The 13,362-nt window shown below is 39.9% G+C and overlaps 2 non-coding genes across 2 annotated transcripts; both read right to left on the bottom strand.

Annotated features, from left to right (window-relative positions):
• Nucleotides 1-1,145: 1,145 nt before the first annotated feature.
• LOC130964834 (small nucleolar RNA R71) lies at nucleotides 1,146-1,253 on the bottom strand. The gene has a single exon (XR_009080904.1). It is a non-coding gene; the product is annotated as a small nucleolar RNA R71 (small nucleolar RNA).
• An 11,666-nt stretch (nucleotides 1,254-12,919) lies between these two features.
• LOC130964415 (small nucleolar RNA R71) lies at nucleotides 12,920-13,027 on the bottom strand. The gene has a single exon (XR_009080510.1). It is a non-coding gene; the product is annotated as a small nucleolar RNA R71 (small nucleolar RNA).
• Nucleotides 13,028-13,362: the final 335 nt, after the last annotated feature.

The following is a 13,362-nucleotide window of genomic DNA, read 5'->3' as shown; positions in this document are numbered from 1 at the left end:
GTTTTCAAAATCAATTTCCTTCCTTTTTCAAAGATACTTACTAACAATTAATGATTTGATTGAACATTTTTTGCCTTTTCTGTTGAGGAAGGTTTTATGCTTGAATCATATCTTTTCTTGTTAGGCAAGTCATTAATTTTTAAAAATCAAATCTTTTTAAATTGTTTTCAAAATCAAATCTTTTTGAAATGTTTTTCAAATCATATCTTCTCAATCACATCTTTTTAAAACCAATCATATTTTTTTATCACATCTTTTTCAAAATAAGTTTTCAATCAAATCTTTTTAACTTCTAATTTCAAATCCTTTTTCAAAAATCACTTGATTTCTTTTCCACTTTTATTTTCGAAAATCAATTAATGTTTTTCAAAAATGTTTTCAAAATATTTTAATTAATTTTCGAAAAAATTACTTCCCTCCTCTCACATCCTTCTATTTATGGAGTACCACTCCTTCTCAATGCACAATTCGAACCTTATCTAATTAAAGTTCGAATTCTTCTTCTCCTTCTTCTTTCTATTTCTCTTTTCCTCTGACATCTCAAGGAATCTCTATACTGTGACATAGAGGATTCCACATTTCCTTGTTCTCTTCTCTTTCATATGAGCAGGAGCAGAGACAAAGGCATTCTTGTTGAAGCTGACCCTGAACCCGAAAGGACCTTGAAGAGAAAGCTAAGAGAAGCCAAAGCACAACTCTCTTTAGAGGACCTGACCGAATTCTTCAAAGAAGAAGAAGACATGGCAGCTGAAAACAACAACAATGCAAACAATGCAAGGAAGGTGCTGGGTGACTTTACTGCACCTACTCCTGACTTCTATGGGAGAAGCATCTCTATCCCTGCCATTGGAGCAAACAACTTTGAGCTTAAACCTCAATTAGTTTTTCTAATGCAACAGAATTGCAAGTTCCATGGACTTCCAATGGAAGATCCTCATCAGTTCTTAGCTGAATTCTTGCAAATCTGTGACACAGTCAAGACTAATGGGGTAGACCCTGAGGTCTATAGACTGATGCTATTCCCTTTTGCTGTAAGAGACAGAGCTAGAATATGGTTGGACTCTCAACCTAAAGAAAGCCTGGACTCTTGGGAAAAGCTAGTCAATGCCTTCTTGGCAAAGTTCTTTCCACCACAAAGATGGAGTAAGCTTAGAGTGGAAGTCCAAACCTTCAGACAGAAGGATGGAGAATCCCTCTATGAAGCTTGGGAAAGATACAAACAATTGATCAGAAAATGTCCTTCTGACATGCTTTCTGAATGGAGCATCATAGGTATTTTCTATGATGGTCTCTCTGAACTATCTAAGATGTCGTTGGATAGCTCTGCTGGAGGATCTCTTCATCTGAAGAAGACGCCTACAGAAGCTCAAGAGCTCATTGAAATGGTTGCAAATAACCAATTTATGTACACTTCTGAGAGAAATCCTGTGAACAATGGGACAAGTCAGAAGAAAGGAGTTCTTGAGATTGATACTCTGAACGCCATTTTGGCTCAGAAAAAAATATTGACTCAACAAGTCAATTTGATTTCTCAAAGTCTGTCTGGAATGCAAAATGCACCAAGTAGTACCAAGGATGCTTCATCTGAGGAAGAAGCTTATGATCCTGAGAACCCTTCAATGGAAGAGGTGAATTACCTAGGAGAACCCTATGGTAACACCTATAATTCTTCATGGAGAAATCACCCAAATCTCTCATGGAAGAATCAAGAGAGACCTCAACAAGGTTTCAATAATAATGGTGGAAGAAACAGGTTTAACAATGGCAAACCTTTTCCATCATCTTCTCAGCAACAGACAGAGAATCCTAAGCAGAATCCCTCTGACTTAGCAACCATGGTCTCTGATCTAATTAAAACCACTCAAAGTTTCATGAATGAAACAAGGTCCTCCATTAGAAATTTGGAGGCACAAGTGGGACAGCTGAGCAAGAAAGTTACTGAACTCCCTCCAAGTACTCTCCCAAGCAATACAGAAGAAAATCCAAAGGGAGAGTGCAAGGCCATCAACATGGCCGAATTTGAAGAGGAAGGAGAGGAAGTGGATGCCACTGAGGAAGGCCTCAATGGGCGTGCACTGACCTCCACTGAGTTCCCCAATGAGGAACCATGGGAATCTGAGGCTCAAAATGAGACCATAGAGATTCCATTGGACTTACTTCTGCCTTTCATGAGCTCTGATGAGTATTCTTCCTCTGAAGAGGATGAGTATGTCACTGAAGAGCAAGTTGCTAAATACCTTGGAGCAATCATGAAGCTAAATGACAAGTTATTCGGAAATGAGACTTGGGAGAATGAACCTCCTTTGCTCATCAAAGAACTGGATGACTTGTCTAGGCAGAAATTACCTCAAAAGAGACAAGACCCTGGGAAGTTTTCCATACCTTGTACCATAGGCACCATGACCTTCAAGAAGGCTCTGTGTGACTTAGGGTCAAGTGTAAACCTTATGCCTCTCTCAGTAATGGAGAAGCTAAGGATCTTTGAGGTACAAGCTGCAAAAATCTCACTAGAGATGGCAAACAACTCAAGGAAACAAGCTTATGGACTTGTAGAGAATGTTTTGGTTAAGATTGAAGACCATTACATCCCTACTGATTTCATAGTCCTAGAGACTGGGAAGTGCATGGATGAATCTATCATCCTTGGCAGACCTTTCCTAGCCACAGCAAAGGCTGTGATTGATGTTGATAGAGGTGAACTGATCATTCAAGTGAATGGAGAATCCTTTGTGTTTAAGGCTCAAGGATATCCCTCTGTCACCATAGAGATGAAGCATGAAGAGCTTCTCTCAAATCAGAGTCAAGAAGAGCCCCCACAGTCAAACTCTAAGTTTGGTGTTGGGAGGCCACAACCAAACTCTAAGTTTGGTGTTGAAACCCCCACATTCAAACTCTAAGTTTGGTGTTGGGAGGTTCCAACATTGCTCTGAGTATCTGTGAGGCTCCATGAGAGCCCTCTGTCAAGCTACTGACATTAAAGAAGCGCTTGTTGGGAGGCAACCCAATGATTATAATTTATCTATTTTCCTTTGTTATTTTATTTTTTTTTGTAGGTTGATGATCATAAGAAGTCACAAAATCAATTGAAAAAGCAAAAAACAGAATGAAAAACAGGAAGAAAAACAGCACACCCTGGAGGAAGATGCTGCTGGCGTTCAAACGCCAGTAAGCCTAGTAGTTGGGCGTTTAACGCCCAGTCTGGCACCATTCTGGGCGTTTAACGCCAGAAAGGGGCACCAGACTGGCGTTAAACGCCAGAGAAGGGCAAGAACCTGGCGTTAAACGCCAGGAATGGGCATCAGCCCGGCGTTTAACGCCAGCAATGGCTCAAAACGTGAATTTTGATGCCATTTGGTGCAGGGATGCCTTTTCCTTGACACCACAGGATCTGTGGACCCCACAGGACCCCACCACCACTCTCTCTCTTCTTCCCCCATTCACCAATCACCTCAACACCTCTTCCCCAAAACCCTTCACCTATCAAATCCCATCTTTCTCTTCACCACTCACATCCATCCTTCATAAAATCCCACCAACCTCACCCTTCAAATTCAAACCACTTTCCCTCCCAAACCCACCCATAATGGCCGAACCTTATCTCCCCTCTCTCCTATATGAACCCTTCTTAACCCCTTCATTTTCACACAACCTAAACAACACTTCTCCCCCTCTTTGGCCGAATACACCACCATCTCCCTCTTCCTCATTTCTTCTTCTTCTACTCTCTTCTTCTTCTTTTGCTCGAGGACGAGCAAACATTTTAAGTTTGGTGTGGTAAAAGCGTTGCTTTTTCGTTTTCCATAACCATTTATGGCATCCAAGGCCGGAGAAACCTCTAGAAAGAGGAAAGGGAAGGCAAAAGCTTCCACCTCCGAGTCATGGGAGATGGATAGATTCATCTCAAGGGTGCATCAAGACCACTTCTATGAAGTTGTGGCCTTGAAGAAGGTAATCCCCGAGGTCCCCTTTTCACTCAAAAAGGGTGAATATCCGGAGATCCGCCATGAGATCCGAAGAAGAGGTTGGGAAGTGCTTACCAACCCCATTCAACAAGTCGGAATCTTGATGGTTCAAGAGTTCTATGCCAATGCATGGATTACCAAGAACCATGATCAAAGTATGAACCCGGATCCAAAGAATTATCTCACAATGGTTCGGGAGAAATACTTGGATTTTAGTCCGGAAAGTGTGAGGGTGGCGTTCAACTTGCCTATGATGCAAGGAGATGAACATCCTTACACAAGAAGGGTCAACTTTGATCAAAGGTTGGACCAAGTCCTCACAGTCATATGTGAAGAGGGCGCACAATGGAAGAGAGATTCAAGAGGCAAGCCGGTTCAATTGAGAAGGCATGACCTCAAACCCGTGGCTAGAGGATGGTTGGAGCTCATCCAACGCTCAATCATTCCCACTAGCAACCGGTCCGAAGTTACTTTAGACCGGGCCATCATGATTCATAGCATCATGATTGGAGAAGAAGTGGAAGTTCATGAGGTTATAGCCCAAGAACTCTACAAGGTGGCGGATAAGTCTTCCACCTTAGCAAGGTTAGCCTTCCCTCATCTCATTTGTCACCTCTGTTATTCAGTTGGAGTTGACATAGAAGGAGACATCACCATTGATGAGGATAAGCCCATTACCAAGAAAAGGATGGAGCACACAAGAGACCCCTCTCATTATGAGATCCCTGAGATGCCTCAAGGGATGCACTTTCCTCCACAAGACTATTGGGAGCAACTAAACACCTCCCTAGGAGAATTGAGTTCCAACATGGGACAACTAAGGGTGGAGCACCAAGAACACTCCATTCTCCTCCATGAAATTAGAGAAGATCAAAGAATCATGAGAGAGGAGCAACAAAGGCAAGGAAGAGACATTGAGGAGCTCAAGCACTCCATAGGACCTTCAAGAGAAAGGAAGAGCCGCCATCACTAAGGTGGACCCGTTCCTTGATTTCCTTGTTCTTTATTCTTCTGTTTTTCGAATTTTATGCTTATGTTTATCCATGTTTGTGTCTTATGATCATTAGTGTCTTAGTGTTTATGCCTTAAAGTTATGAATGTCCTATGAATCCATCACCTTTCTTAAATAAAAATGTGCTTAATTGAAAAGGAAAAGAATTGCATGAATTTTGAATTTTATAACAGTTTAATTATTTTGATGTGGTGGCAACACTTTTGTTCTCTGAATGTATGCTTGAACAGTGCATATGTCTTTTGAATTTGTGGTTCATGAATGTTGGCTCTTGAAAAAATGATGAAAAAGGAGACATGTTACTGAGGATCTGAAAAATCATAAAAATGATTCTTGAAGCAAGAAAAAGCAGTGAACACAAAAAAAAAAAAAGAAGCAAACGAAAAAAAAGGGGGAGAAAACGAAAAAAAAGAAGAAGAAAAAGAGAAAGAAATAAAGTTGTGATCCAAGGCAATAAGAGTGTGCTTAAGAACCCTGGACACCTCTAATTGGGGACTTTAGCAAAGCTAAGTCACAATCTGAAAAGGTTCACCCAATTATGTGTCTGTGGCATGTATGTATCCGGTGGTAATACTGGAAGACAGAGTGCTTTGGGCCACAGCCAAGACTCAATAAAGTAGCTGTGTTCAAGAATCATCATACTTAACTAGGAGAATCAATAACACTATCTGGATTCTGAGTTCCTAAAGAAGCCAATCATTCTGAATTCCAAAGGATAAAGTGAGATGCCAAAACTATTCAGAGGCAAAAAGCTAAAAGCCCCGCTCATCTAATTAATACTGATCTTCATAGATGTTTTTGGAGTTCATTGCATATTCTCTTCTTTTTATCTTATTTGATCTTCAGTTGCTTGGGGACAAGCAACAATTTAAGTTTGGTGTTGTGATGAGCAGATAATTTGTACGCTTTTTGGCATTGTTTTTAGTATATTTTTAGTATGATCTAGTTAGTTTTTAGTATATTTTTATTAGTTTTTAATTAAAAATCACTTTTCTGGACTTTACTATGAGTTTGTGTGTTTTTTTGTGATTTCAGGTAGTTTCTGGCTGAAATTGAGGGATCTGAGCAAAAATCTGATCCAGAGACTCAAAAGGACTGCAGATGCTGTTGGATTCTGACCTCCCTGCACTCGAAGTGGATTTTATGGAGCTACAGAAGCCCAATTGGCGCGCTCTTAACGGCGTTGGAAAGTAGACATCCTGGGCTTTCCAGCAATATATGATAGTCCATACTTTGCCCAAGATTTGATGGCCCAAACCGGCGTTCAAAGTCACCTCAAGAAATTCCAGCGTTAAACGCCGGAACTGGCACCAAAATGGGAGTTAAACGCCCAAACTGGCACCAAAGCTGGCGTTTAACTCCAAGAGGAGTCTCTACACGAAAATGCTTCATTTGCTCAGCCCAAGCACACACCAAGTGGGCCCGGAAGTGGATTTTTATGTCATTTACTCATCTTTGTAATTCTTAAGCTACTAGTTCCCTATAAGTAGGACCTTTTACTATTGTATTTTTCATCTTCGGACATCTAGTTCTTAGATCATTTGAGGGCTGGCCTCACGGCCATGCCTAGACCTTGTTCTTATGTATTTTCAACGGTGGAGTTTCTACACACCATAGATTAAGGTGTGGAGCTCTGCTGTACCTCGAGTATTAATGCAATTACTATTGTTCTTCTATTCAATTCCGCTTGTTCTTTGTCCAAGATATCACTTGTTCTTCAACTTGATGAAGGTGATGATTGTCACGGATCATCACCACTCTCACTCATGAACAAAGTGACTGACAACCACTCTTGTTCTACAAGCATTTGAGGCTTAGTGAATATCTCTTGGATTCTTTAATCGGAATCTTCGTGGTATAGGCGAGAACTGATGGCGGCATTCAAGAGAATCCGGAAGGTCTAACCTTGTCTGTGGTATTCTGAGTAGGATTCAATGATTGAATGACTGTGACGTGCTTCAAACTCCTGAGGGCGGGGCGTTAGTGACAGACGCAAAAGAATCACTGGATTCTATTCCGGCCTGATTGAGAACCGACAGATGGTTAGCCTATGCTGTGACAGAGCATCAGGGACGTATTTCCAATGAGAGGATGGGAGGTAGCCATTGATAACGGTGAAACCCTACACAAGCTTGCCATGGAAAGGAGTAAGAAGGATTGGATGAAGACAGTAGGAAAGCAGAGAGACAGATGGGAAGGCATCTTCATTCGCTTATCTGAAGCTCTCACCAATGATATACATAAGTATCTCTATCTTTATCTTTATGCTTTATTCGTTTATCACTATACCCATTTGAGTCTGCCTGACTGAGATTTACAAGGTGACCATAGCTTGCTTCATACCACCAATCTCCGTGGGATCGACCCTTACTCGCGTAAGGTTTATTACTTGGACGACCCAGTGCACTTGCTGGTTAGTTGTGCGAAGTTGTGTGTATGCCATGGTATTGAGCACCAAGTCTTTGGAGCCATTACTAGGGATTGTTTATGTTTTGAAAAGTATTGATCACAATTTCGTGCACCAACTTGCTTGCTTATAGTTCAAATGGGCTTGGAATGAAGTTAATTTGAGCAGAAATTCACTTCCAGGAGAGCGTAGCGTTCATTTAGAGAACGGAGCGTTCGGGCACCCACGCGCATGCGTGCTATATGCTTGCGCGTCCCTGGTGTTTTGGCTCATCGATGCATACGCGTCACCCACGCGTACGTGTCTCTTGCAGCATTCGCGAAATGAACACTTCTGACGCGTACGCGTGGATTGCAAAATGTCGCATCCACGCTGTGCCTTCATCCACGCGTTTGCGTGCCTTGTCTCATCCACGCGTACGCGTCGATGGCTAAACTTCAAATCCAAATTTTGCACTTGTCGTAGGCATTCTTTGGTAACGAACGGAGCATTCTCGCGCCAAGAGCGCTCTCTTTGTTTAAATCATGGGCCACACTTTTAAAAGCATGGCCTAAGGCTCCAAAGCGTGCTCAAACTTTAAAATGTGTCCATAATTCTTCTTTTGAGCTTATTTTGTGCTTTTTGCTTCTTTTCCTTCATATTTTCACTTGTCATCAACCAAACTGATACATCAAAGCCTTGGCATAATCATCAAATCTTGCATCACTCATATTATCAACTAAATCTTGCAAAAATTTCATGAAAATGCATAAAATCAACAATGTTTGATTGAATTAGGACAAGCATGAATTTCTCATCCAAGCACTTACTTATTGCCTAGAAATGTATGAAAACCAAGTAAAAACAGATAAAAATTGCTAGTAGAACATGTACAAAATGACGTGTCATCACAACACCAAACTTAAATCTTACTTGTCCACAAGCAAGCAAAGAATCATGCAGTACATACCCAAGGTGAGAAGAATAGCAATTTTTATGTTCATGGTTGGCTAGTTTTCGATGCATGCAACAATCACAAAAGAAATTCAAATGATTGATGTTTCTATCTAACTCATTTTATAAAATCTTTTCTTTATATTTCTTCCTTGAAGCAAGCTTTTCATTCTCTTCTTAGCTTCTCCTTTTGGGTCCTTTGCACCATGAGTTGAAAACAAAGCTACGACTCTAAATGCTTTGTTTTTAAGTATTACCACTTGATACATAAGCACCACAAGCATTTAATTAGAGGACTTCTTTAAGCTTATTTGTTTCTTTTCTTTACTCTCTAATCATTGATGCTCAAAGCCTTGAGCTTTGAGGGAGTGATTTTGCACTTGAGCCTAGCCTTGACTTTTAAGTGTTTTGTTTTCAAGTTTTTTGCCTGATATATAAACACCACAAGTACTTAACAATTGAATTGTCATTAGTACTCAGAGCCTTCAGCTTTCTCATTTTTTCCCTTTTCTTTTTCTTGCCTTATTTGCATTTGCTTCCTTCAAGGTTTTCATGATTTCAAAAATTTCATAAAATGTCCTAGATGAAAACTTCAATTAAATAAGTTCAAATGCAATTGAGCAACAGTTAATCATACTAGCCTTCCTATACTTATATGCCCATGCTAAGTTCTTTTTTAATTTCCTTGTTTGTTTGTGATCATGATACTTAATTGCTTTTGAACTCACAAAATTCAAGATGGTAGTCATAATGTCACAGCAACATGTTACAATCTAGCAATCACACTATGCATATTCACAATACACATGCATACAGAGAAGATAGAAGACAATTGATGAGCGGATAATTTGTATGCTTTTTGGCATTGTTTCTAGTATATTTTTAGTATGATCTAGTTAGTTTTTAGTATATTTTTATTAGTTTTTAGTTAAAATTCACTTTTCTGGACTTTACTATGAGTTTGTGTGTTTTTCTGTGATTTCAGGTATTTTCTGGCTGAAATTGAGGGACCTGAGCAAAAATCTGATCCAGAGACTCAAAAGGACTGCAGATGCTGTTGGATTCTGACCTCCCTGCACTCGAAGTGGATTTTCTGGAGCTACAGAAGCCCAATTGGCGCGCTCTCAACGGCGTTGGAAAGTAGACATCCTGGGCTTTCCAGCAATATATAATAGTCTATACTTTGCCCAAGATTTGATGGCTCAAACCGGCGTTCAAAGTCACCTCAAGAAATTCCAGCGTTAAACGCCGGAACTGGCACCTAATTGGGAGTTAAACGCCCAAACTGGCACTAAAGCTGGCGTTTAACTCCAAGGAGAGTCTCTACACGAAATTGCTTCATTGCTCAGCCCAAGCACACACCAAGTGGGCCCGAAAGTGGATTTTTATGTCATTTACTCATCTATGTACTAGTTTTCTATAAGTAGGACCTTTTACTATTGTATAGAAAAAGATCAGAAAGAGGACTTTTGGTAGCTATCTTTGTTTTATGCTATCTTAGACCTTTGGGAGGCTGGCCATTCGGCCATGCCTAGACCTTATGCTTATGTATTTTCAACGGCGGAGTTTCTACACACCATAGATTAAGGTGTGGAGCTCTGCTGTACCTCGAGTATTAATGCAATTACTATTGTTCTTCCATTCAATTCCGCTTGTTCTTTGTCCAAGATATCACTTGTTCTTCAACATGATGAAGGTGATGATTGACGCCCATCACCATTCTCACCCATGAACAAGGTGACTGACAACCATTCTTGTTCTACAAGCATCTGAGGCTTAGTGAATATCTCTTGGATTCCTGATTGCACGATGCATGGTTGATCGCCTGACAACCGAGTGCTCGCCTGACAAACGAGCCAACCATTCCGTGAGATCAGAGTCTTCGTGGTATAGGCAAGAACTGATGGCGGCATTCAAGAGAATCCGGAAGGTCTAACCTTGTCTGTGGTATTCTGAGTAGGATTCAATGATTGAGTGACTGTGACGTGCTTCAAACCTGTAACCTACTGGGCGTTAGTGATAGACGCAAAAGAGTGATTCTATTCCGGTAGGGGAGGGAACCAAACCGGTGATTGGCAGTACTGTGACAGAGTGCGTGCATTAGCTTTCACTGCGCGGATGGGAGGTAGCTGCTGACAACAGTGAAACCCTACACGAGCTTGCCATGGAAAGGAGTAAGAAGGATTGGATGAAGGCAGTAGGAAAGCAGAGAGACGGAAGGGAAGGCATCTTCATACGCTTGTATGAAGCTCTTACACCAATGATATACATAAGTATCACTATCCTTATCTTCTATGTTACTTTCGTTCATCATCATATACATTTGAGTTTGCCTGACTAAGATTTACAAGATGACCATAGCTTGCTTCAATGCTAACAATCTCCGTGGGATCGACCCTTACTCACGTAAGGTATTACTTGGACGACCCAGTGCACTTGCTGGTTAGTTGTGCGAAGTTGTGTAATGCCATGGAATTGAACCACCAAGTTTTTGGAGTTCATGACCAGGGATTATGAGAGTTGTGAAAAGTATTGTTCACAATTTCGCGCACCAAGTTTTTGGCGCCGTTGCCGGGGATTGTTCAAGTTTTGAGCAAGCTTTTGGTAACAATGCCTGGGATTGTTCTAGTTTGGACAACTGACGGTTCATCTTGTTGCTTAGATTAGGTATTTATTTTTTTTCGAAATTCTTAAAGATGAATTCTAGAGTTTCATGATGATTTGTTGAAATCTGGCTGGCTGAGAAGCCATGTCTAATCTGATTGGACCGAGGTTTCAACTTATCACCACAAGAGCTTGTTGATTTTCATCAATTTTGCTTTTGGAGCAGTGATCTGCTAAGGCTTGGCTGACCTTTGGTCATGTCTAGTGTTTTGGACCGAAGCTTTCCTTGAAAGCTTGGCTGGCTGTGAAGCCATGTCTAATGCCTGGACCGGAGTCTTAGACTAGCATTGCACTGATTCCTGGAATTCTCATTAAGAATTTTGATACCTTTTCCCACTTAATTTTCGAAAAAAAAAAAAATTTGCAAATTCATAAAAACCAAAAATATTTGATGTTTCTTGTTTGAGTCTAGTGTCTCATCTTAAGTTTGGTGTCAAATGCATGTTTTTGTTGCATTTTTTGAATCCATGCATATATTTCTTGTTTTGATCTTTAAATTCTATTGACTTGAGTGTTCATGTGTCTCATATAGTGTCAGTAGCACACAAACTGCTAAGTTTGGTGTCTTGCATGCATTGTTAATTGATTCCTGTTGCATTTTGATTATTAAAAATCCAAAAATATTTTTTATTTGTGTCTTTTCAAGTCAATGATACAAAGAATTGAAGATTCAGAACATACTGCAGAGGAATTATACAGAAAAAGCTGAGCATTCAAAAATGCCCAGTGAAGAAGGCAGACTGGCGTTTAAACGCCAGCCAGGGTACCTGGTTGGGCGTTTAACGCCCAAAGAGGTAGCATTTTGGGCGTTAAACGCCAGAATGTATACCATTCTGGGCGTTTAACGCCAGGATGGTGCTAGGGGGAAGATTTTGTTTTTCAAAATCAATTTTTTTCAAGCTTTCAAAGTTTTTCAAAACCAAATCTTTTTCAAATCATATCTTTTCAATCAAATGTTTTCAAAATCAATTTCTTTCCTTTTTCAAAGATACTTACTAACAATTAATGATTTGATTGAACATTTTTTGCCTTTTCTATTAAGAAAGGTTTTATGTTTGAATCATATCTTTTCTTGTTAGGCAAGTCATTAATTTTTAAAATCATATCTTTTCAAATTGTTTTCAAATCATATCTTTTAAAATTGTTTTCAAATCATATCTTCTCAATCACATCTTTTTAAAACCATAACTTTTCAATTAAATCTTTTTAACCTCATCTTTTTCAAAATAGTTTTCAATCAAATCTTTTTAATTTCTAATTTCAAAATCTTTTTCAAAAATCACTTGATTTCTTTTTCACTTTCAATTTTCGAAAATTATCAATCAAATTTTCAAAATGTTTTCAAAATCTTTTAATTGAATTTTCGAAAATCCACTTCCCCCCTTCTCACATCCTTCTACTTATGGAGTACTACTCCTTCTTAATGCACAATTCGAACTCTAACTAAACAAGTTCGAATTCTTCTACCTTCTTTTCTTCTATTTCTCTTTTCCTCTGAGATTTCAAGGAATCTCTATACTGTGACATAGAGGATTCTACATTTTCTTTTTCTCTTCTCTTTCATATGAGCAGGAGCAGAGACAAAGGCATTCTTGTTGAAGCTGACCCTGAACCTGAGAGGACCCTGAAGAGAAAGCTAAGAGAAGCCAAAGCACAACTCTCTTTAAAGGACCTGACCGAATTCTTCAAAGAAGAAGAACACATGGCAGCCGAAAACAATAACAATGCCAACAATGCAAGGAAGGTGCTGGGTGACTTCACTGCACCTATCATGATTTCTATTCTATATTGACTTTGAGCTTAAGCCTCAATTAGTTTGAGCTCTAAGCAACAGAATTGCAAGTTCCATGGACTTCTCAATGCAACAGAAGATCCTCATCAGTTCTTAGAAAAGCTAGTCAATGCCTTCTTGGCAAAGTCTTTCCACCACAAAGATGGAGTAAGCTTAGAGTGGAAGTCCAAACCTTCAGACAGAAGGATGGAGAATCCCTCTATGAAGCTTGGGAAAGATACAAACAATTAATCAGAAGATGTCCCTCAGACATGCTTTCTGAATGGAGCACATAGGGTATTTTCTATGATGGTCTCTGAACTATCTAAGATGTCCTGGATAGCCTGCTGGAGGATCTCTTCATCTGAAGAAGACGCCTGCAGAAGCTCAAGAATGATTGAAATGGTTGCAAATAACCAATTCATGTACACTTCTGAAGGAATCCTGGAACAATGGGACTAGTCAGAAAGAAAGGAGTTCTTGAGATTGACACTCGAATGCCATATTGGCTCAGAACAAGATATTGACTCAACAAGTCATTTGATTTCTCAGAGTCTGTCTGGAATGCAAAATGCACCAAACAGTACTAAGGATGCTTCATCTGAGGAAGAAG

This window comes from Arachis stenosperma, chromosome 2 (genome assembly GCF_014773155.1).
Source record: "Arachis stenosperma cultivar V10309 chromosome 2, arast.V10309.gnm1.PFL2, whole genome shotgun sequence".
Lineage (NCBI taxonomy): Eukaryota > Viridiplantae > Streptophyta > Magnoliopsida > Fabales > Fabaceae > Arachis > Arachis stenosperma.
The sequence above is the reverse complement of the archived record's forward strand: the minus strand, read 5'-3'. Positions and strand labels throughout refer to the sequence as shown.